Consider the following 24,752-nt stretch of genomic DNA (forward strand, 5'->3'; position numbering starts at 1 on the left):
AACTTACATATTTAAATCAAATTTCTTTTAAACAATTTTGTGCCAACTAATATATATTTTATCGATCTCAAAAACTAACCGACCAAGTTTTACCTTCACCTTCTCCTCTGTTCACGGGGTCTTGATAAGTGCCAAGCAGTTTCCGTAAGAAATGAAATTCAACACCATTTAAAAGATTCGCTGTGTAGAACAGAGGCATGGAATTTTGGCAGCGAACAGCGAATATATTCTGGTGAAACCGATGAGGACGTTGCCGAAATGTACATCAGTGTTAAAGCCACACAAATCTAGAGGTGCTTGATATGTGTCATAGTCTCAAAACACAGGCTGTGGAGAGGGCTCGATTTATATAGCAATGCATTCGCTTGTTATCGGACTGCAGTCAGTTGGCACGCACGGGGGGATTCAGTGTGCCGTGATAAGATTGCATGTTGGTAGGTTCTAATCGATCAATCGGGCTTGGTTAGAGGTTTATGGGGGGGGGGGGGTTCAGTTGTACAATGTTGAGAGTTCAATGAAAAAATCAAATCTGGTTCGGATTTGTGTGCTCTGTTGAAACAGTTGCATGTTTCCTGAAGCATGGAAAAAAGTTTGCTTAGATTTGTATTATTATTATTGAATTTTGATGACAACATCGTCGAATCAGTTGTTGAATTCAGTATATTGCTGCTTAACCCCTGGCCCATACCGCAATCTCTTTTCGTATAATATTCTAGGGCTCCTTTCGGAACCAGATGGCCCCATTCATCCATTCAATTCGGCAAGTGATGTGATTGAATTACGTGCAACAGTTTTGAGACAAGGTCCAATAATCCCCTGGCAAACACGATTCTGTTAAGAATATGGGGTTTCAGTTTGACTTTCGTTTTTCTTGTAAATGGAATAGCGTTGTTTTTTTGAGACTTATTCTAAGGTTCTCCCCACACCATTACTATGTCACGTTTAATGCAATTTGAATACAATCCGTAATCGTGAATACATCCTTATCTCTAACAATGACGACAATGTCGTCAGTTTATCTCATCACTTCGTACTCCAGACCTTTCAGTTCGTTGAGGTGTACGTCCATTACCAAGGACCACAGAAGGACTGACAGCACTCTTCCTTGAGGGCATCCTCTAGTGGTTTTCATGGTTATGCTGTCGCCTTCCAACGACGCTGTTACTGCCTGACAACACAAGAGTTCAATAATCCACAGAAAACAGTTCCATCTCCTGCGGTTCAGTCACATGCCGGATCGGTTCGAAGACAGTATTATCGAAGAACGCGTCGATAAAGAATGATGCTGCGCATTCTTTATTTTGCAGATCATTTCCAATCTTCTTATCAAGATTATGTAATGCCGTAAAAGTTGTATTCCCATATTGATAGGCAAACTGTTTATTGTTCAGTGATTAACTGCTGTAAAATTTAATCGTTATGAGTGAATCTAACACCTTTTCCATATTTTTCAGAAGGAAGGACATAACACAGATTGGATAGTAACTTAGTATTTTACCCGGCGTCGGTGGTAAAACACGATTATGAGTTATGTTCTATCAACGACCATGCGGTAGACTTGGGTGGAACGCTCAACACCTACTAGCAGAAGGCAAAGGGTTCTATACATTTCCTTTCGATCATGTCCACATGAGCCTGCCTAGTCCTAATTTTCCGTACTAAGTTTGTAATTGATTCGCTTTAGAATACCTATCCGTCTTTCAGTTTTATTGCTTTCGTATCTGTTAGTATTGAAGTAGCCGAAAATAGCCAACAAAATCGATACAGTTTAGTAACAATTTTGGTTTGATGGCACTCTTGAATGGCACGTTTATTTACCTTTGGCACAAACGTGACCCTGATAACTGAGAGTAGAACAGCAGAGAAGGTGAGGGTTTCAGAAAGAGAAAAAAAAACTTTTTTTGCGATTCTTTTTACAAATTCGTGTGAAGGGAATTGAGCAAAACTTTTCGATATTATAATGCATCATTTCAATAACATTATGTATTTTTTTTTCTTTCAAATGAGTAAAAATCAAAAAGAGCAAGTTAGAAGTGCTATGGGCAAATGTTCAATCGGGAGTAGACGTTCGGGTTTTGAAATTGGCGTCGGACATCGATTTCCGTCATCTAACATCTGTTGGAAAAGTTTCTAGACTAAATTACAGTGCACGCCATTTGAAAACAAAATCTCGGCTCGTAAATTTATCTTAATGTTATTTTGTTTTATTTGTAAACTGTAGAAAAATACATTTACATAATGGGCCGTTGCGACGAACATCTTAGATTAAGTTTTGGACAGTTACGATATAGATTTTTTTATAACATTCGCTTTATTTGAGAAATCAATTGGTTCTCGTTGTGAGTCTCCCAGTCCTTGACGTCGTACACCATAAGTTTGAGAATAGCCCAAAAAAAATATTATTCGTGCTGGTGGTACTTTTGAATTGTTCTTTTCGTTCATTCAGCCGGTATTTTTTCGCAAAATGACAGAATGAAATAACCATGATTTCTTCGCGGGCATGATATTTTTTGATGAAATGTTTCGTTTACAAAAAAAATCTTTACAGAGATTAGCTTTGTTTGGACGAATCAGAGGCACTGAAACATGGTTCTCAGAAAATGCGGCCCACATCAACACTTTCGACTTCAATGTTGTCAGTGGTGTAACCATCATTTCTACTTAATGGCGGGTGCGATTATGTAAAGTATGATTTATCATTATATATGATGATTTTTTCACTCTCAAAGTGTTTACGGTGAAGTGTACGGGAGCAAATTGGTATTTTTTTCGAGTGGTTTCGCTGTACATTTTGATGCTCGCTTACTGATAACTTATTTTACTGCAACATGGTCCACTGTGTTTTCAAGAGCTGAAGTATTTACTTTTCATGTCTGTTAGGGTTTTGTTTTTTTTCAATCGAGTTTTTGGCACATGACAGGACATTCTTATTTGTTCTGGCACCTTGTTTTGGTGGGCAACCGCATTCCTTCTTATGTTACAGCAATCAAGAAAAAACCTTTAAACATTGAAAATAGTTCTACGCTAGATTTGTTTGTCGTGCCGCACTTGAAGAAGTTAAGTCGACCAGCGATTCGAGATGAAACTGCTATGGAAATATGATTACTTCGAGTTACCTGATAGCTATCCGATGACAGCTCGGCGGTTGCAGTGTTTGGTGCGATGAATCCAGAAAGACCCAGTAATGGACGAGAGCATTGTGAAGCAGCTTGCCGAATACCAGTGGAAGGGGTACATTCATAAGGCTACTCCGGAAGAGGCGGATCCCCGACGAGCTTGGTATCTTGCAATTGGGTGTCGTTCTAAATCAAATCCAAAACAGTCTTCAATACCACCACCTGGACCAGACACGGTTCCCACACTTGTTGCTTGATTTCTGTTCAGGCCATAATAACAGCTGCAAATGTAGCGGCCAGCATCTCCAAATCAACAGCCAGCCCCATTAGTGAGAAAGCTAAAACCAATGACAACGGGTTTAAATTCTCCTGGTGGAAATAGGAATCGACTCAGGAGTGGGTCGATGGGGGTCTTTTTCTGATCTTTCTACTGTTTAGTATATTTAAGAGAAGAATACTGCACTCGATATTTGGCGGGAAATTAGAAAATGGAGAGTTGCGTAGACGCATGACACACGAACTGCACCATGTATATGAATATTATCGTATAATAGTCATCGAAAGGCTCATAAAGAACGGCAAACTACAAATTGCGGGGTTTGTAGAGCGAATGCCGAAAAAGTCATCAGCTATACATATATTCAGCAGAAAAAAGTAGAGTAGACATGGTCGATATCGTGGCAGATCCCACAATCGCTCCCTGTGTGTAGTCGTACAAAGAGACTGGAAAGTGACGAGAGAAAAGTGGAACTCGTCAATGCACATTCGGCTTTGATTTGGAATACCCAAATTGTTCGGTTAAAATAATTGTCGTCACTACCGCTTACCATTCACTGTATGGGCTTCTTTTCAAAATTTCCGAAGAAAAAGAAGAAGAGATTTTCAACGGAAGAAGAGAAGAGATTTTCAACGTTAGTAACTTTCATTGAACTGAACAGATTCGCGTAATATTAGCACTAATCATGCGGAGAAAAGTGGACCAACATTGTATTCGATTTCGAAGTATGTATAAATTCTATAAACAACACAACAACTGATTTTCAAAAAATCTTTCGGAAGCAACACGGAAACCTGAAATTTTCCAAGTCTTTTTCGGGCAAAGCCGTCAATATGGAGCACCTAAAAAAACCTAATCGAGTATTGGAAACTTATATATTAGTCATCGTTCAATAGTCGAAAGAGAGGCATCTTGATGCGTGGTCAGCCGGTAGGATGAGAAAGCAATCTAAATTTTCGTCACCCTTATAAGTTTTATGCCTTCGGTGTTTTGCAAGAGGAATGAGAAGCATGTTGAGGCGGGGTTAGATGGTGCTGTCCCAAATGAACATCGTACACAATGTTCGTTCTGGTTCGGTGTTCATATTAAACCCACACTTCGTGTACGAACTCGAACACGCTATTTCGTACCAAAACACGTGCACATGCTCGTCTGCACAACCGAACCCCATGTACGTACACGGTGTGCGCACACATAGGTTCATGGCACCAGTTTTCTCTTTCTCACTCTCCTCATCAATAGTGTTGACTCTTTTCGCCTTGTGCGAATCGTTCTCGTGTACGCACTCGGTGTACGTACACGGATGTTTGAACTAGAGTTTGCACATCGTTCGCTTGAGTTCGATGTTCGAGGCGAACCTGTACATCGAGACGAAGCATGTTTGAGGTTGAAAGCGAGTGCGAAATTTTGTGCACACAAACTTGTCGATGTTCATGGAAAGTTTAATGCTGTAAGAAGGCAAACTATTTTTTCGTCCCGCATATATTGTTGCGCATGTTATTTTTGTTAATCAGCCTTATTCTGTCTTATGACCGATCGATTTTTCGAACGAAAGTGCCAGTAACGGCAGCAAAATGAAACGGGTGTCAGATTCGATCGAACCCAATTCGTTCGAAAAATCAATCTGCCGTAAAGCAGAACAAGGTTGAATATTTGTAATCATTGAACCCCAATATTTGGTTTCACGCAGGGAATTCGGCAACAAAATCCTTTTACTGTGTGGATTACAGACAGGTTTGCTGTTCATAACCACAGAAAATGCAGTAATTAAAACCTGACTTCGGTCGGATGTTTTATCAATCGGTTTATTACGCTACACTATCAAATCTTAAATAGTAGATTTCAATTGTCATCCCTCAGTGCAGTCACGACGCAACAGTAACGTCTTAGACATTACTCGTCCATCTCTCTTGTATATCATTCGTTTATTTGACATGATTCATTGCGATATTTGATTTATTTGCAAGGCACAACAAGATGAAAACGAATATCATGGAGTGTCCGTCGGATCTCGCGAACGCAACTTGCTATTGCACGTCGAGAACTTCCTTAGTGACGTGGAAACATTTGTTCACTCGTCTACTACATTTTGGGGGTCATTATCATCTCTTGTTATCATTCACTCCAACATTTAAACTATTTTCGTGCTCTGGATCCGATGGTCTTTTTCTCAATTGTCAATGCCCCCATTTTGTCAGCCTAAAATACTCCAAACGGGCTGATGAAAACGTCTTCACTGTAGTACGGCAGTTCTTTCAACCTTAGGGTCATTCGCCTCATTTTCGGTTTGAAAAAATCTACAACCCTATGTGCGGGGTTGGGAATTGAAACCAAATGAGCTGCGTACAAGCCAATCAATTTACCCACTACGCTATGCTCGCCCTTGCACGGATAAAGCTATTCTCATATAGAGTAGAAAGGGGTTGGTGACATTTCGGCTGATACCGTGGATCAGCTGTATTAGTTAAGGCGTCGTTTGTGTTTTCGCGTGTTGTTCTACGAAAGCGTATTTTCTTTCGTCCTCAGTGCAGTACATTTAATCAATGTAAAAAAATGTAAAGTGAGTTTTTTCTGACGTAAAAATTTATGCTGAACACGAGTTTTGCGTTGGTTTTTCGATATTTTTGATTTGAAACAAAAATACGGACATCAACATGAAACATACGCTTGTGGCACGATAGGTCTGCCTTTTTGGGGCACTTCTATTACTTCAGGAAAATTCTGCGTAATATCGTGGGGAAAATGCCAAAACGAAATGACAAGGACATAAAGAACGCAATCGTATCTATTCAAGTTGGCGCCAGTTTTCGATCAGCCTCTAAATAATTCAAGGTTACGTTCGAAACATTACGTGCTCAAGTGAAAGGAAAGTACTCGTTATCAATGAAAGCGCGTAAGATATTTCGCCTTATTTAAAGGAATCCAAAAAATGCAACGAAGCGCAAACGTGATCGTCGCACAGCTTCCACGCGACCCGGAATGCATAACTTCAATTCCACACTCTGGCGACGATGAGGTACGGAAGAAGTCATTCGCAAGTACAAAGCCACACACAGCTGCTAAAAACATGTTCGACATTTCCCTCCACGGTTTCATGATTTTTTGCCTCATTTGCCACTTCCTCATTTTCTTATCGTGACGTCAATGGATTGCATATATAAATTTTAATTTTTAAACAATCAGCAGTATTCATACTTTTTAAATAAAAGTCGAACCGCTGATTCTCTATGCGTGTACATTGTTTTATTTGACCTCAAATATAGTGAGCTATAATACCCCCAGATTTAAAAAAATATCTAAAAAAATTATTTAGGTTTTTATTTGGATTTAGCTTGAAAAATAATTAGCTAAGCATAAAGATATTATTGCCAAATCGTTGCAAGATGTATAACCTTTCCAAGGAGTGATTGTTTGTCAATATCAGTCAGGGCAAAACTGACCTACTTGACCCGACTCTATTCTACTATCAAATAATAATTCGTGGTTAAAATTCACTGCAAATATTACAAAAAGTGTGAAAAATGGGCTTTCGGCATTTGAAAACTTCATATCTCTCTCAACTTCTAAGGAACAAAATTGGAGATTGTATTTCATAATATTTGAAATTTGCAACGAATGACAGCACCACCTGCCTAACAGAAACGGAGAAACAGGGTCCCGCGCCAACTAGATCCGGGCTGCCCTAGGTAAGGTTAAGAAAATTTTCAAAAAGAAGAAAATAAAAGTTCTCATGACACTAAACACATTTCCACTCTAAATATACAAACTAGCTTCCATTTCCCCGTCACGACCGATTCTAACAAGTCGCCTATTCCGTTTCTCATATTTCACTTTCAGGCATGACTTTCTGTGGCCCGTCGTAGATTTCCACCAGCAGCGCTGCATTTTTGCACGGCTTGAAGGTGTCTGAAACAGAATGCTGCGTTACTGACGCGCTTTCGAACCCCACTTTTACATTTCATCAGTGACGGAGCATTCTAATTGAGCCTTAAACCACACTTTACGTGCCAGCAGTATCGTCTTGCAGCAAGTTGCACACACATGTGCTGCAGTCGTCGTCAACGACGTCGGTGCAGCAGCGCTTGTTTCGCCCAAACGGAAATCACGACAAAGTTTAGCTGAATGTGTGTCTGTGTGTCTCTAGTTTCAAACTTGTTACCGACAGCATGGTCAGCACTTACAGAAATTAGAATGGAAAGAAGAAGAAGAAAAACCGCACGTATTTATGCAGTGCAGTGAGACAGTTTTTCCTTTCCAAAACAAAAAATGTTGCTCAACTTTGCTGTTCGGTTAGAATGTTTGTTCTACTAACACAAGCATTCCCCTTTTTGTTCATTTCTATACATATCGACCATGGGGAACGATAAATAGTCGCCTCTTATGTGTCTCCACAACTAATCATGTCATTCTCGGTGGATACCACAGCCGCCGCAGTCACAGTTCATCAGCACTGCGCTGCACTGCACAACCACCTTCATCTGGCATCACGGCGCTCCGTCCCTAACCTTTCCACTATTTATTATTATTATTCTGCTCTTGCATCTTTCCTATGTTTCCACACACAGCCTGCTTTCTGCTACGTCTCCCATCATTAACATCACATCTCCATCGGGGGCCCCATTCAGCCTTTCTTCCTCCTAGTCCTCCGCCGCGGGGTACATAAAAATTGAGCGAAATTCTCCTCTCCTTCACCGCCGAATCCGTGCACCACTACCCCCAATATGACAGTGGCACACATTCAACTCAGCCAATATATCTACCAGAGATGCCAGGTATCTTTTTCAAATGTCTGCAATAATAATTTTAAAAGTCTGGGAAGAACAAAAAATGTGAGGCAAGCTAGTGTAACCAAAAGCCTTTATATTCAAAAATCTGCAAATATCTGCAACCAAACTAAAAAATCTGCAAATATCTGCAACCAAACGGAAAAATCTGCAAATATCTGCGTCATCGAAAAAATCTGCAGCTTAAATTAAAAGTCTGCGAATTTGCAGACTTGTCTGCAGATCTGGCATCTCTGATATCTACATACTTTCTCATGGATGGTTTGGCTTATATTTATAGATTGCGCTTGGGCAAAACTTTTACTATTTTCTCACAACCATCGAAAAGATGCGCCCTGCACGACCCACACAAGCAAAAGTGTGCAACAAAGCGCAAGTTTCAAACTCCCTAATCCCTACCTACCCCACCCACAACCCAGTGCAACCATCCAACCAACCAGCCCCCGTCAGTGGAGTAGAACACAGTCAAACAAAAGAAATTAAGCTCGTAACAAACAATCGCGCTAGAAAGAGCTCGAGCATTTGCATTCTTCTCCCTTATTCCCACTGGGTAAACTAAACCAAAATATAGTCTCTTTGTCGAGTTTAGAAGATCCACGCAAACCATTCCATCTTTTATTCCTTCCATTAGAATGTATTTGCATTACATCATAGCGAGTGAAAGGAAGAGAGTAGAAATAGATGGGGGGACCTCAGCAAACATCATCCACCGTCCGTCGCCCATCGGTTGGTCGGACCCGCTGATCAACATCAGCGATCACCCGCCACCGTAGCCAGCCAAGCAAGCGAAAGACGGAAAGAGAGAGAGAGAGCCAGTGAGCGACTTTCATTGCACAGCAGCAGCAAATAAAAATGCATTTTTGTTACCGTCGTCGTCGTCGTCACCGCCGCCACGACTGTGATATGTGTACATATTGCATGCGTGCGACGATGTGTTTGTAAATAGATAGGAAAAAATGCGCCGCTGCCGCAGTTTACACAAATTTTTGATATCATTGCTGCTGCAGTTTCTCCTTTCTCTCTCTCTTGCTCATACCTATACAATAACTATGTAAACTGACGTTGGTTTGTGTTGGTAAGCCATAAAAACCTGGGGCAGGTTCAGTACCTTGATATTGAAATTGAAAACGACGACGACGACCGCGCCGCGAATGTAGTCAGCAGAAGCGTGAAATGAATGTGGATTGAGTTGAGATTGAAATTCAGAGAGAGAGAGGGAGTATGCGCCCAGAGAACGTGAGAGCGAAATGTGCAGTCCATTCGCATGTAGCGTGTATACACATTGGAAAATAGAACGTGTAGTAAGGTGGTGTTGGTCGGTCTACTACGCCATTCTGGGTGTAAAGATTGTACAAATGGCACAGTTGGTGAGTGGATGAATGAGGATCGCAAGCAAGGTTATGTGGCAACGTGAAAACGACGACAGACGATTAGTTGTGATTGTGTGGGGATTTTGGGCGACGGAAACTAGGCTGACGGTGCGTCCGAATGGTGGTGCGAAGGGAAAAGTTATTGTTGCACAATTTATTAAATCATAGAATTGAATTTTTTTCAAAATAGTTGGAAGAGAATACATTGGCCTGGCAGATCCATTTGTAACTGTTCTCAAACTAATCTTAGGAAAAGAAACCTGTCTAAATCCACCTAGTGGAGCCATTATGCCTTTCTCATTCAAGAAGACCCAAAATCGTTTGCAAAATATTTCGTAACAACCACTCAATATTCCAGACGTCAGAAGTCCGATTGATACGAAATTCAGCAGCAGGCTATAGTAACATAATACTTTTCATTGGCGGCCTATGTTTGAATTCATCGGATTAGCGATTTGCGATGAATCGATGTGAATTTAATTTTAGAATATACCCGAAGCCTGGGACATCAATGATCTAGACCTATACATTTAAGTAAATTGATGTTCTCTATTATCAAACTTTTAGGTATTATTCGGGTCTAGTTGAGACCAACAATTTACGTTCTTCAACTTAATCTTTTACGGTACGTTTTGTATTAGATCTTTTGGAGTAGTAAAGGAATCACGGTCCCTTCAGTTCTGTCAATTTATGTTCAAAAATGAAATAATACTAATACGGTTTTTTTTTCTCTTGTTTATTTTCAGGTGAGTGCCAAACTTTATTACGTCATCGCAAATACAGATTTCAGGAGTCATATAATGACGAAATATGCAGGAATTCACAAGAATTTGAAAGTAATGTTTTTATTTAAATAATATCTCAATAATATGTAAGTACAAATGAGTTTAGCAACGGAATGGACAAGTAGAAAATGACTCCATACCAACATCGGTTTTGAACAGTTTCTCATACTTGTTTTCTATTTGCAATAGATGTCTTTAAATGCCTATCAGAGTTAGCAAAGTCAGTGAGGCCTACGTCATCAAAAAAGGAATTGAAAATGCTACATCTTAGGGCGGGTATAGGGCTGCTTCATTAATTCTTAAATTTACTATGCAGGAAATGCAGGGGGCGTCTGGTGTAAAGTGCTCAAACCGAAAGTTATTTTGTTTTACGATTTTGAAGGCAAAATTGTTGATTGTAGTCCATTGTTAATCTTTTGTGTAATGTTAAAATTTATTTATGCATTAATTGTGTACGGAATGAAAAATTTCAGTCACGCACATACGAGCGTTCCAAAAGTAGACGTCCAACCATTTCTGCGTCGAGGAGCACTGCAGCGAACACGATAACACTTGATCGAATTGTCTGAATGGAAATTCGATAAGATTTGTAAAACTTAGACTTGTAGTTACCTGATGATCCAAGAATAGAAAAAGTTCGAGTTTTGGAAATGAAAATCGCGGCTTCGAGAAAAATTTTATTAAAGTTGTCGATAGATTGAAATCTTCGTATGTCACAGAAAATACGCGCGAGGAATGCATGGAAATAATAAATGGCCACCGAAATTTCGGGAGACTATTCTAGAGGTTCAATACTAACAATTAAGCTAATAAAAACTACACCAGATGCCCTCCGTATTTCAAGCGTGTGCTGGATAATCAATCATTTTGAAGATTTGAAAAACATTGTCATCATTTTATGAAACCATGTACAACGCCACAAAAAGCCGACTTCAGCATTCTTCAAGGATTTTTAAACATTTTAATCTGTGAATCAACAGATATCCCCGATTTAAGGTTTGGTTAGGTGCGAGTTTGTGCAAATCTCAACGTTGTCGAAAATCCATAGCGTCTAGTGTACTGTCCGAACATTATAGTTATGATATTGCTTGTCGGCATAAGAGCAACAACTGATTCAAATGGATACGCGGTATCTCTATTGATACACTTTTCGTGGACTGATCCATTTAGGTGCTTCCTAATGACAGCTGTGCCTGAAAAATCTGCCCAACGAATGGCAATTTTCCCTGTTTTCGTGAACATTTTCATTTAACCATTTCCAATAGACTACTTTATTGCACATATATTTAACTGTTGCCAATATTCAAGTTAGGCCTTTCTGAATCGGCTGATGTATGATTGATTTAATTTTGATCATCTTTGAGTAAAAGAACTTTGCGGTGTAATGAGTCGCGTAGGATATGCATGTAGACAACTTCACTGGCTAAAAAGCGCTGAAAAGAAATCTAGTCAAACATGTGAAAAGACTTTAGGTGTTAAAGAGAGGTTCTCTTTGTTTACTTTTTCTTCTGTTAATGACTTTACGATGACATTTACGATCGCTTCTTAACTCTTAATATATTATGATAGTCGAAATCCGAGTCCTTAGATATATACTGTAATTAAGAACATATCTTTCAAAATACGGACAGTTGGTGATCGTATTCCAACTGAGCATATTTTATCTAGTTACTGACCACCATTCGGTTGTTGTGCAGATTATTCTCGAAAGTTTTCGCTTTCTTCCGCTACTGGTAATTGGCCCCTTCGGTTTATTTGTTTTGGTGGCGGTGGAAACACTTCCTAATCGCGCTCTTTCGCTGTCCGCAGGAGCTACTTGGTGGGGCCTTGAATCTCTGCTGGCAAAAAGTGCAAGCTGAGTAAACCAATGAGCGGTTCTTTTTTCATTTGATTTACTGTAAGAAAACTTACATTTGGCACCTTCTGAGGTTAAGGTCATTTGGTCAGCTCTCATTTCAATGTATTAAATGTTATTTCATCAAATCTCGCTTGATATCGCTACTTGGTTTTTGTTTTTTTTTCTTGTGGAAACGACGGTTGCGGAAATTAGAAAAATATAACAACAGATTCATCATGGCAGCTATTCTTGTTGCATTTTCTAATAAATTAATAAATTATCAATGTCACAGAGAGGTAGAAATTTTTCAGAGCCAGTTTCGGAATGTCTAGTCGTTTCGTTGGTATTCTATTCAAATAGGTGGTCGCTCCACAAAAATAATGAATAGGATGATGAATTAACAGTGGTTAGTTTAACAATGCAAGGCAAGCGCATGTTCTGATGTCGTAGCAGCTGCTGCGTTTCATGTCAGCTCGAATTCTTCGGTGGCAATATATTCCATGACTGCCGCCAGGTACTAATAGCATTTCATTGCGCCGATGACCCGCGACTGGTGGTGTCTCGTCACTGCCTACTCAGTCTAGTCACCAGCGATGAATCTAGCTCACGTCGTCTTGTCATTCTGTAGGCTACATCATCCGGGTTGATGTCCGGTCCTCCCGTTTTATATAGCTCCCCGCACGTCACTTCAAACCTCGGACATTCAAAGACTCTCCTCGGACATTCACAGACTTCAAACCTCGGACATTCAAAGACGCTCCGGCATCTCCTCAACGTTCTCACACTCCGGACACAGTGTTGACGTTACGTACCCACACCGATGAAGATTCTCCCTAAGCAGCCGTGGCTCGGTAGGAGCTGTTTCAGGTGGAAAGTCATCTCCCCTTGCTTTCTATTGACCCACGTCAACGGGTTTGGATGAGCCGGTAGGTCGTTCTAAGACAAGCAGCGTGTAGCGTACTGAGCTACTTATTTAACCAGTAAGCAGCACGCCGTCTACTGCATGGCCCTAGTTTTCGTGACATTGTAACGTCACAAGCCGTCACAATCCTTCTTGTTAGATCAGCCACATCAACGTACTTGATTCCGTTATTCGCCGAAGTAACTCAACAAAGAGGTTTTCGTTCAAGGCTTTCACTTTCCACTTTAGCTTGCCACCCGTCCTTCTCCGTGCTGCAGCAGGGTTCCATTGGCCGATGCGGTAGTGAATCGCCTGGTGGTCGCTATGCGGATACTTTTCGCACACTCTCTAGTCCATGTTCGCCGTCAGTCAAGGACTACAGAATGTGGCGAAATTTCTCTCGGTACCGATATCCGTTTCGTGAACCAATAAGCTCCCAGCTCCTCTCTTCGCCGCGATCTACTCGTTGTAGTCCTCGGCGGTTGAGCTAGCTTCCACAACGAGCCGACAGGTAGGTGTCGAGGTCTGCTGCCAATTTTCACTACAAGGAAATATTCTCACAAGATAACTTTTGCAAATGAAACTTTGAGAATTCCATTTAAAATATTAGGCAAATTTTTGTTTAACATAATCATTTTTTTTTTTTTCAAATTTCTCCAAAATATTTATTTCGGGGGTAACTAAAATTAGTATGGTAGTTTAATAGTTGAACTATAATGCTGGAATATATCAGTAGTATTCGCAAGATGGTAGTATTATATGAATAGTTTGGAAATAGTTCAGAATGTTTCTGGAATGGTATTTATTTATATGGGTGATGTTGTACTTGGCTTTAGAATTTTGTTACTGTTAAAGTACCAACACTAAGTTTCGTTTCTGAGAAGCGTCGATAGCTTTAATATATTGAAATTTATTCGTGAATCGTATTGCACGCTGTTGAAAAAAGTTTCATTTTCAATGTCACTATGATCGTGTCCTATACACAACCTTGCATTTTTTAATTTCCTAATACAATCTTCGTTAAATATGGAAAACATCAAAATTTCAGTATAAATAGAGTTATTGAAAAACTTCGTCTATCCAGCGCACCGCTCTTGCTGTGCTGCGGGCTACAATACATACACCAAACACCATCCCTTTCCTTATTGCCCTTACACTATCGCTGCGTGATCACTTCCTCTCACCGAGGACCACGATCCATGCAGAGCGCATTCACGACACGGCCCATACTTGGAATCAAAACACCATTCATACAACCAACAATATGCACTGGCATGTTGGTATGTGCCATAAGTAGTGTCGGTCTGTCGGTCGATTGGGTGTTGGAAAGCGAAATCATTGCGTCTCCCACGAACCACTACACTCTCGCACACTCTCACCATGGCACGACGTGACGACTACGGCTCCGGCACGGCTTCAGGCGCACCACTCACACCGGGAAACGGCACCGTGCACGGTGACTCTCCCGGTCTCGGTTGCTAGTGTTTCTCCACCAGCTTCTAGTATATGTTTGTCCGTCATGCGGTGTAGAGTTGTTGGCTTGTGTACCTTCTTCCACATTGGAGAACCGTGGTGGCCGTGAGAGCTGCTGCCTGTACTGCTAATCTAACAGAAGGAGATTTGAAGCTCCAGCGTCGCCAAACAACACGCTAGCCAAAGCTACCGGAACCAGTGTGTTATTGTTAGTGTACCGGAAGATCGAGAGGACACGATATAGCGCCTACTACTGTAGCTAGGTTAGGTCCGGTGTGTACGGTCTATCGCTTGAGACGCAAAAGTGCGCCGCGGATGTGCAAAAAAGGATTCGCCGTGTGATCTGTTTATTTTTTTCGGTTTTCGCCGCCGGTGCGGATGAACCTCTGTCGGAGTGTGTGATTTGGCAGACCTTAACCCTATTTGGATTATCCTACGGTAACTTCGGGTTGAAGTGGTGCACAGTACGCGAAGGATTAGTTTTCACCCGCCGAGGAGACCGCAGCGCTCTGTTAGTCGGTCGTTCGTGGTCGGTTGGTAAAGCCGGCTCGACTATCGTAGAAAACAAGTACCCCGTTGCAACGACGGTGGGAGTGTGTAGTGGTGAAAGTGTGTGCATCCTTTCTGGTGCCAGGATGAGCCAAGTAGAGTGATTGGATCGGAAAAAAAGGTGATAGAAAAAAACCAATACCGAAGCGAAAAATATTGTGTAACTTCGGGCCAGGAAGGCAAAGAATAAATCCAGTTGAAAGGAAAGTTTTTTTTTCTTATATTCATCCGTTATCCAATAAGTGCATTCCGGGAATAGAAGTGTGTAGTGTTGGTTGCATATGTGGTACAATGACCTGCATTTGTTGAGAATTTTACACATAGCTACAGATGATTGTATTTCAAGTTCAGTGGTTACTAGATTGATAGTCTATTGTGCAACTACGGCGGAGAAGGATCCTCTTATCGCATTTCGGTCGGTGCATCATTGTGTAAGTGTGCTTTGATCTACAAATTGCTTCTGAAACGTGATCCACGGCACATTCCCAGTAGTAACCCGAGTACTGAGAGTCGGTGGATTGCGTGGATGGTAATTCCTGGAGGTTTTCTGCTGAATTGCTGGATTGCATCGTGGACGGTGGACGTGACGTGACGACACACGAGGATAAGGGGTTTGTGTTTGTGTGAGTGCATTTGCCATAAAGCGGATTGCAGTGCACAGCCTTTTCTAATGCGGCGCCTTCTCCCCCTCGGGGTAATAAGTTGCGTGGTGACTATGCTCGATGCCTTGACAAGTTTGTGCCATTTTCGAAATGGTCGAGAATGTGTGAGAATGCGCTGCGCTTCGTGAAGTGCACATTGAGCGCATCGAGTGACGGATGGAGTGGTTTCATGTACATATTGATTCGGATGATTTGTCCGTAGCTTGAAGGGACTTGGTAGATAACGTGCAGTACCGTGTTCTTTGTGGATAGAAATTATCATTTTTTGTTTTGAAACTGGTTTACAGTAGAGGAGAAAAGATTGATGACCTCTGAGAATCATCAGTAGAGCTGATTAGAATACCTTTGTAGTCGCTATCGAATATCGCTAATTGTCTAAACGCTTCGCATATCGGTTGCCGAATTAGCACTGTCCACTGTCGGCTGTGATCGACACCTTTTGCGAGTATCATCTACGTCGATGAACTGAAGATAAGTTAAAATTATTGTACATGTTGAGATCGTCGACTTGGCCGCTACAAATGACGCATTTAAAGAGCTAAACACCTAAAACTGAGACCCGCTTTGTAGTCCTTTTCGATAACCACGAATAGATCGCAACCGGTTTCTTCAAATAACAATGTCGATCCTTCGTTTTTGTAATTTTTTAAACACTCGACGATCGCCGCTTTGCCTTCTCTCTGACATCAGAAGAAGAAATACAAAACTAGAAGGAATGTTACGCTCTAAAAAAAGTCAAATCTAACAACCTTAACACACTTACACACACAGGCTCATAAAACCCACAACTCTTCAAGGTTTCCACATACAAAATTGCTGCCGCTTGCCGTATTCTTTCCTCCCTGCGCACTTCTTTCGCACCTGAGGACACGGGCCTGAAAGTGAACAACCGTGGAATCGAAGAACAACAACAACAACACCATCAGAACGGAGTGGGGGAAAAAACTCCAAACCTAGCACAAAAATTCCACGATTAACAACACGACGGCGAAGAAATGAAAAATAAAAACAAAATCACCGATCTCACTCTCAATCATAATTGCTGTGCTTGGATCTTCGCTCGTCGTTTCTTCCTCGTCATGTGTTTTCGCCGGTCAGCCAGCCAGCCAGCGTCTTCCGTCGTTCTGCTTCTGTGCCCCCCCCCCCCCACTTCACGAGTGTCGATTCTTCCTGTTGCATGCGATGAAGATGGCGAGCACCGAGCACGGAAGAAGACGGTCGGTCGGTTGGTCGATCGCTGAAGAAGGTTACATTTTTCAGCACTGCTGCCGTTTCCTTCTTTCGATGGAAATTCTAATTATTGAGCATTCGAGGTCCACGAACATACATACATACATACACACACAATAATGAACCACGATCCAAGACTCCCGGGTTTCCCTAAGCACCGTCCCTGCACTCGTTCCCCACCGCGTTCGCCACTCGTCAGATGTCTCTGACCGGGGCCAGCCAATTGTAGGCAAAGGCCATATCAATTTCATTTTTTTCGAAAGAGTTGCAGTCACCGTCTTTGATTGAAATTCCGGTCATTGCGACAAAAATATTGACATTGGTCGCGCCACTTTTATGGTCACTCCACACTGACACATACGCGTGAGCGCGGTGCGCACTTACGCATCGAGACGTTTTGGAAACCGGACTTCCTTTTACAAGGCCCCCCGGCATTGTCTCTGCTCACGCATCTACCTGTCGTGGCGATCTTCTTCCGAAACACACAATCACATTCCGCGTGTTGCGGTGGCGGCACTCACTTGATCTTTTTTTGACAGTAAAACGATCGTTATGTCCCCGTTCCACATTTTTTTTTTGTTTCTTGGTTTTGAGATCATCGGAAGGACGTTTTCACTCACTACAGACACGACATCCGTCGGGTTGGTCTAATTGCTGGCGGTGATCTATGGCGTTTGCTGTTAGTTACGCGAGCCAACAGCGGATTCCTGACAGCTGGCGGAGAACCTAGTGATAACCGCGGGTGTGAAAATGACGTCATCTTTCCAAGGTGTCCTATAACACCGAGCTGGCTAGCTGACTGGTGACGACAATTGTCTAATTTACCATGAAGGCGTTTACGTTTCTGGGGTTCGTGTCGTGTATCTCCGAGTCGATAAACTATTCGTCAACATTCGGCTGTTGGAAAACACTAAAAGCACGCACGAAACACGTACGTACGAACACTCACACAAACTATCATACTTGTGTCAATCGGTTCAGGAATATTAAGTTGATAGTTTATTGCTCATGGTTTTGACTCAATGGCTCTCTAATCGCTAGAGCTAGAACTGTGATTCTTCGGAATTTGAGCGGCAACCTTACCCTAATATTTGGTTGGATAGCTTCTTAATGAAAAATGTTAGACCCGTCTTTGGACAGGTACTTTTTACTTTAGACTTCACGAGAAATTCCAAAAATTCCATTTAAAAAAAATATAAATTTTGATTCGTTGGACCGCTGTTATTGACCCGTCAAATCTAAACAATTTTATTATTTTTGGTAGTTTCCAACTGGGAAAACATCAAAATGGTGAGTTAAACGAAAGCAATTATGCGAAAAAATCATCCCAGTGGCAGTATTTGAACCTACAACCCTTGGGACTCCGGTCAAATGCACAATCCCTTATGCTATTCCTGGGCTATGATGATGTCCTAGACAGAACACACCATTATCGCCTTGACGACCTTAATCGTACCACTGCCTCTAAAGCGAGAACGCACACAATCGCCGCTATCGCTAGATACCAAGGTCCCAAGGGTTGCAGGTTCGAATCCTACCTCTGGTGTGATTTTTTCACATAATTGCTTTTGTTTAACTCATCATTTCGATCTGTTTTTTTCATGTTGGATACCACCAAAAAGAAATTTTCTTGTTGATGATCCTGGCAGCCAAATGCAAGAAAACCAATTGTTACGCAGTTTTTTACGTAAACTCAAATTTCTTTCTGAAGCGTCATACTTTTCTAAAAACTGCAATAAAAAATCTTTCATTTCAGTGGCTAACAACAACAGCTGGTCCAGAAGTTCAGGTTTAAAAATGAAATTTTTGAAATATAGTGAAGACCCGATTTTATCAGTATCCGATTTTATCAGCCACCGATTTTATCTACCCCCGATTTTATTGGCTTTTTGATCCGATTTCGTCAGCCTTATATGGAAATTGATAGTTGGTAGTTTAATGGGCTCTAGCAGACGAACCAAGTTGATTTCGAGTAAATCCTTTCTTGAGCATATTTTTCTTATCTTAAAGATCCGAAATATGCAAAAATAAAAAAATTATTTTTTTAAAATTTTGCGCTGTCAGACCCCCTTAAGGGAAATTTAAACTTAATAATCAGAAAGGTTATGACGCTATATCTAAATAAGAATATTTAATGAGCTTCGGTTTATTAAAAAGAAAGAAAAAAATATGTCCCGAATTTGTCAATGTACCCATTTCCTAAAACTCACCAAGAGGCTGATTAAAACGGGTCTTTACTGTATAACGATTTTTTGATATCTCCATTTTGTTAGCCCAAAATAAATAAAAGGCCTGATTGAAACGGGTCTTCGCTGTATTAACAAATTCTTATATCAATATGGAGAAATGTTTTTTCCACTACAAATAATAATAAAAATAAATATTAATAATAAAATAATGAAGTGTGGGGAGAATAAAGAATGTAGAAAATAATGGACGAAAAGAATTAGGAAGGAACCAAAAAGCAAGATAGAAAAAGAAAAAGGAAGAAAAGACAAAGATCAAACGCCAAAAAAATAAACGACTTATGAAATAAATAAAAGGAAAAACAAATGGAAAAAAAAGTCAAAAGGAAACAGGTAAAGGAGAAAAGTTACAATGGCTGGGAGGAGTGTGGATGCTAAAAAAGAAATTAAGAATAAAATAATGAAGCGAGAAAGAAAAAGGGAAATAGGACAAAAGCCAAGCGAAAAATAAAACGGATAAAAGGAAAAAAATCGAAAAATGAATAATGCAAATAATGAAGGAGAACTGATTTAACAGTAAAGCAAATAGCAACAAAAGGAAAAAGGAAAAGGAGGAAAAAGATAAAGAAAATATTGAAAAACTAAGGAAGAAAAGAAAAAGGCAAAAAGAAAAGGAAGATGGCAAAAGGAAAAAATGATAAGATATGCGGAAAAAATAGAGACCAGCAAAATGGCAAAAGGAAAACGGAAAAAGAAAAGAGGACGAAGAAAAAATGGGAATAGTAGAAAGAAAAAAAAACGAAAAAGAAAAATGAGACAGTAAAAAAGGAAGAGGAGGAAGGAAAATGGAAAAAGGAATATGGAAAACAGGAAAAAGAAAGAAGAAAAAGGAAATATGGGAAGATAGATAAAGCATAAGTAAAATGCTAAAAAGAAAAAAGAGAATGACAAAAAGGAAAAGAGAAGAAAAAATGAAGAAAAGGGAAAAAACGAAAAGGAAGAGGAAAAAGGAAAAATGAGAAAGAGTAAATGAAAAAGGAAAAACGAAAACCCATACAGAAAAAGTAAATAGGACAAGGGAAAACGACAAGGAAAATGGAGCCAGTAACAAGAAACAAAGAACAAGAATAAGGAATCCGAGACAAGGAAAAATAAATGGTAATGAAAAAGGAAAAAATGAAAAAGACAAAAGGAGAAAAGAAATGGGAATAATGGAAAAGAAAAAAAAAAGAGAAAAGGGAAAGAGGAAGGGAGGCAAATGGCAAAAAGGAAAGGGAAAAGGGATGGTAAAACGGAAAAAATGGAAAGAGGGTAAAGGAAGAAGGAAAATGACATAAGGAATAAAGAAAGAAAAAAAGAAGACGTTAAAATGAAATAGGACAGAACAGGAAAAAGGCGTAAAGGAAAAAGAAACAAAGAACAATGAAGAAGGAAAAAATCAACAGGAAATAGGGAAAATGTACAAGAAGGGGAAAAGAAGAGAAGGGAAGGGAATATGAAAACTGAAATCTGTAAAAAAGGAAAAAAATTAAAAGAAAAAGTTGCAGAAGGAAGACGAAAATAAGAAAACGGAAACAGAATAACAGGAATCACAAACAGAAAAAATGAAAGAGAATTAATTAAACTACACAGAAGAGAAAAAACGAAAACCGGAAAACAGAACACAACAGAAACAACAGAAAACAAATGACAGCGTGCAGAAAATAGATGGCAGTAAAAACTGGATACAGAAAACGGAAAACGAAAAATAGAAAACCTAAAACAGAAAAAACGGAAAAGACAAAACAAAAAGACAGAATACAGCATAATGAAGGAAAGAATGGAGACCAAAAAATTGAAACTAAATAGTGATGAAAATGATTACTCGTAGCAGAATTTCAAATTTTAATTTGCAAATTTCAGATACTAAATTTTAAATCTTAAATCTCAAATCGCAAATTTCAAATTTTTTAATTTGAATTTCGAATTTCAAAAACCAAATTTCGGATTTCATTTTTTAAATTTCATAGCAGAATTTCAATTTGTAAATTTCAGATTCCAAATTTTAAATCACAAATCTCAAATTTCAAATTTTTTAATTTGAATTTTGAATTTCAAGATCCAAATTTCAGATTTCATTTTTTAAATTTCAAATCGCATATTTCAAGTTTTAAATGTTTTAAATTTTTAAGTTCTAAATTAATATTTTAGGTTTCGATCGCAAATTTTAAGTTTCAAATTTTGAATTTAAATTTGCAACTTTCGAATTGTACATATCAATATTTAAAATTTAAAATCCAAATTTCGTATTTTTCATTGCAAATTACATATTCCAAATTTCAGATTTCAAATTTTATATTAATATACCAGATTTCCAAATTTCCATTTTCAAATTTTAAATTTCAAGCTTAAATTTAAAATTTCAGATTTCAAATTTAAAATTTCATATTACAAATTCCACATTTCAAATCGCAAATTTCAAGCTCCAAATCTCAAATTTTACAGTTCTAGGTTCAGATTTGAGATTTCAAGCTCCAAATTTTAATTTGCATATTGCTTGTTTTTAAATTTCAAATTCCAAGTTTCAAATTTCAAATGTCAAATTTCAGATCCAAAATTTCAAATGTCAAATTTCAGATCTAAAATTTCAAATATCAAACTGCAAATCGCAAATTTTAATTATCAAATTTCAAGTTGCAAAATTCAAGTTTTAAATTTCAAATTTTAATTTCCAAAGTTCAAATTTTAAATTTCATATCTTAAATTTAAAATTTTATTGTAAATTACATATTCCAAATTTCAGAATTCATATTTAATATTTACGTTATCAGATTTCCAAATTTTTAATTACGAATTTGTAGTTTCAAATTTTAAATTTCAAGCTTGAATTTCAAATTTCGGATTTCAATTTTAAAATTTCTATTTGATATTTGGGATTTAAAATAATTTCAAATTACAAATCCCAAATTTTACAGTTCTAGGTTCAAATTTTATATTTCAAGCTTCAAATTTAAATTTGCAATCTGCTTGTTTTAAATTTCAAATTCCAAGTTTCAAATTTTAATTTTCAAATTTCGAATTTTAAATTTCAAATCTCAGATTTCAAGTTTCAAATTTCCAATTACAAAGTACAAAATACAAATCTTCATTTTCTAATTTCAATTCAAATTTTAAATTTTTGAATTTTAAAATTTGAAATTTCATATTTCAACTTCAAATTTGAATTTTAAGTTTTCAAACTCCCAATTTCTATTTTCAAATTTCAGTTTTCAAAATTTTTATTTCTGTTTTCAGTTTTTAGTTTTCAAATTTCATATTTCATAAATTTTAAATTTCAAATTTAAAATTAAAATTTCAAATCACAAATTTAAAATGTCAAATCACTAATTAATTTTAAATTGCAAATTACAAATTATAAGTTACAAATTACAAATTACAAATTACAAATCATAAATCACAAATCACAAATTACAAATTACAAATCACAAATTACAAATTACAAATTACAAATTACAAATTACAAATTACAAATTACAAATTACAAATTACAAATTACAAATCAAAAATTAAAAATTACAAATTACAAATTACAAATTACAAATTACAAATTACAAATTACTAATTACAAATTACAAATTACAAATTACAAATTACAAATTACAAATTACAAATTACAAATTACAAATTACAAATTACAAATTACAAATCAAATTACAAATTACAAATTATAAATTACAAATTACAAATTGCAAATTACAAATTACAAATTACAAATTACAAATTACAAATTACAAATTACAAATTACAAATTGCAAATTACAAATTACAAATTACAAATTACAAATTACAAATTACAAATTACAAATTACAAATTACAAATTACAAATTACAAATTACAAATTACAAATTACAAATTACAAATTACAAATTACAAATTACAAATTACAAATTACAAATTACAAATTACAAATTACAAATTACAAATTACAAATTACAAATTACAAATTACAAATTACAAAGTACAAATTACAAATTACAAATTACAAATTACAATTTACAATTTACAATTTACAAATTACAAATTACAAATTACAAATTACAAATTGCAAATTGCAAATTGCAAATTTCAAATTGCAAATTTTAAATCGCAAATTTCCAATTTCCACTTTCAAATTTGAAATTTTTGAATTTCAGATTTAAAACTTCTATTTTCAATTTTCAAATTTCGAATTTCAAATTTTGAATTACAAATTTCAATTTCCAAATTTTAAATAGCAAATTTCAAATTTTCATTTTAAAATTTAAAATTTTTGAATTTCAAATTTTAAACTTCTATTTTCATGTTTCAAATTTAGAATTTCAAATGTGAAATTTCAAATTTTAAACTTCAAATTGCAAAATTCAAGTTTTAAATTTCTAATGTCAAAGTTCAAATTTTAATTTTCAAGTTTCAAATTGCTGATTCCAAATTTCAAATTCGAAATTTTCAAATTTCGAATTTACAATTTCAAATATCAGAATGCAAATTTCAAATGTTAAACAACTAATTCAAATTAAAAATTTCCAATTTCCATTTTCAAATTTAAAGTTTTCAAATTTCAAATTTTTTATTCTCTAATTTTTTAATTTAAATTTTTATTTCGACTATCAAATTTCAAGCTTCAATTTTCAAATCTCAAATGGCGAATTTCACATGTCAAATTTAAATTTTCCAATTTCCATTTTCAAATTTTAAACTTTCGAATGTTTATTTTGAAATTTTTAAATTTCAAATTTCGAATTTCAAAGATCAAACTTCAATTTCAACCTCATGTTTCAAATTGCTAATTTTAAATGTCAAATTTCAATTTTCAAATGTCAAATTTCAAATTGTAAATGTCAAAGTTCAAATTCAAAATTGCTAATTGCAAATTTTAAATATCAAAATTTAAATATGTCAAATTTCATTGTTTTAAGTTTCAATTTCAAATTTTAATCTTTTTTCGAATTTTAATTTTCAAAGTTCAAATTTCAAATGACGAGTTTTATATTTGCAAATTTCAGTATTTCAAAATCAAGATTTAAATTTTTTTTTAATATTTAAATATATATATATATATATATATATATATATATATATATATATATATATATATATATATATATATATATATATATATATATATATATATATATATATATATATATATATATATATATATATATATATATATATATATATATATATATATATATATATATATATATATATATATATATATATATATATATATATATATATATATATATATATATATATATATATATATATATATATATATATATATATATATATATATATATATATATATATATATATATATATATATATATATATATATATATATATATATATAAAAGTCAATGTTTGTATGTCACAGCAACGCGTGACGGGTATAGTTTAACATATAAATTTAAAAAATTTCTAATCCAAGATTTAAACATTTCGGTTTTCGTATAATTTCAAATAGCTTCAAATTTCAAATAATTCTAAATTACGTTTTCCAAATTTGAAATTTGAAACATAAAATTTTTAAATTTCATGTTTCAATTTTCAAATTTGG

The 24,752-nt window shown here is 36.8% G+C and overlaps 1 protein-coding gene across 3 annotated transcripts in view; it reads left to right on the plus strand.

Moving 5' to 3' along the window:
* The window catches only part of LOC131686776 (ecdysone receptor), a 923,983-nt gene that overhangs the window by 620,721 nt on the left and 278,510 nt on the right, over positions 1-24,752 (plus strand). The window contains exon 1 of one of the 3 annotated variants that reach the window (XM_058970772.1): positions 14,363-15,523. The exons of the other annotated variants lie outside the window; for them this stretch is intronic. The gene's annotated coding sequence lies outside the window, so the exon portion shown is untranslated. Of the gene's footprint in view, positions 1-14,362; positions 15,524-24,752 lie in introns of those variants that run through there. 3 annotated transcript variants of the gene reach the window in all.

The sequence above is a fragment of the Topomyia yanbarensis genome, chromosome 3 (assembly GCF_030247195.1).
Source record: "Topomyia yanbarensis strain Yona2022 chromosome 3, ASM3024719v1, whole genome shotgun sequence".
Taxonomy (NCBI): domain Eukaryota; kingdom Metazoa; phylum Arthropoda; class Insecta; order Diptera; family Culicidae; genus Topomyia; species Topomyia yanbarensis.